Below are 1,894 nucleotides of genomic sequence, written 5' to 3'. Positions count from 1 at the left end.
ATGCAGCAGAGCAGTATGCGTGTCTGTATGTATGTATGTATGCAGCAGAGCAGTATGCGTGTCTGTATGTATGTATATATGCAGCAGAGCAGTATGCGTGTCTGTATGTATGTATATATATATGCAGCAGAGCAGTATGCGTGTCTATATGTATGTATGTAAGTATGCAGCAGAGTAGTATGCGTGTCTATATGTATGTATATATGCAGCAGAGCAGTATGCGTGTCTATATGTATGTATGTATGCAGCAGAGCAGTATGCGTGTCTGTATGTATGTATATATGCAGCAGAGCAGTATGCGTGTCTGTATGTATGCATGCAGCAGAGCAGTATGCATGTCTATATGTATGTATATATGCAGCAGAGCAGTATGCGTGTCTGTATGTATGTATATATATATATGCAGCAGAGCAGTATGCGTGTCTATATGTATGTATTTATGCAGCAGAGCAGTATGCGTGTCTGTATGTATGTATGTATATATGCAGCAGAGTAGTATGCGTGTCTATATGTATGTATATATGCAGCAGAGCAGTATGCGTGTCTATATGTATGTATATATGCAGCAGAGCAGTATGCGTGTCTGTATGTATGCATGCAGCAGAGCAGTATGCATGTCTATATGTATGTATATATGCAGCAGAGCAGTATGCGTGTCTATATGTATGTATATATGCAGCAGAGCAGTATGCGTGTCTATATGTATGTATGTATGCAGCAGAGCAGTATGCGTGTCTGTATGTATGTATGTATGTATATATGCAGCAGAGCAGTATGCGTGTCTGTATGTATGCATGTATGTATGCAGCAGAGCAGTATATGTGTCTGTATGTATGTATGTATGTATGCAGCAGAGCAGTATGCGTGTCTGTATGTATGTATGTATGCAGCAGAGCAGTATGCGTGTCTGTATGTATGTATGTATGCAGCAGAGCAGTATGCGTGTCTGTATGTATGTATGTATATATGCAGCAGAGCAGTATGCATGTCTGTATGCATGTATATATGCAGCAGAGCAGTATGCATGTCTGTATGCATGTATATATGCAGCAGAGCAGTATGCATGTCTGTATGCATGTATATATGCAGCAGAGCAGTGTGTGTGTGTCTGTATGTATGCAGCAGAGCAGTATGCGTGTCTGTATGTATGCAGCAGAGCAGTATATGTGTCTGTATGTATGTATGTATATATGCAGCAGAGCAGTATGCATGTCTGTATGCATGTATATATGCAGCAGAGCAGTATGCGTGTCTGTATGTATGCATGTATGTATGCAGCAGAGCAGTATATGTGTCTGTATGTATGTATGTATATATGCAGCAGAGCAGTATGCGTGTCTGTATGTATGCATGTATATATGCAGCAGAGCAGTATGCGTGTCTGTATGTATGCATGTATGTATGCAGCAGAGCAGTATGCGTGTCTGTATGTATGCATGTATGTATGCAGCAGAGCAGTATGCGTGTCTGTATGTATGCATGTATGTATGCAGCAGAGCAGTATGCATGTCTGTATGTATGCATGCAGAGCAGTATGCGTGTCTGTCTGTCTGTATGTATGTATGTATGCAGAAGAGCAGTATGCGTGTCTGTATGTATGTATGCATGTATGTATGCAGCAGAGCAGTATGCGTGTCTGTATGTATGTATGCAGCAGAGCAGTATGCGTGTCTGTATGTATGTATGCAGCAGAGCAGTGTGTGTGTGTGTCTGTATGTATGTATGCAGCAGAGTAGTATGCGTGTCTGTCTGTATGTATGTATGCAGCAGAGCAGTGTGTGTGTGTGTATGTATGTATGCAGCAGAGCAGTGTGTGTGTGTGTGTCTATATGTATGTATGTAGCAGAGCAGTGTGTGTGTCTGTCTATATGTATGTATGCATGCAGAGCAGTAT

This window comes from Anomaloglossus baeobatrachus, chromosome 3 (assembly GCF_048569485.1).
Source record: "Anomaloglossus baeobatrachus isolate aAnoBae1 chromosome 3, aAnoBae1.hap1, whole genome shotgun sequence".
NCBI lineage: Eukaryota > Metazoa > Chordata > Amphibia > Anura > Aromobatidae > Anomaloglossus > Anomaloglossus baeobatrachus.
This window is presented reverse-complemented; position numbering follows the sequence as displayed.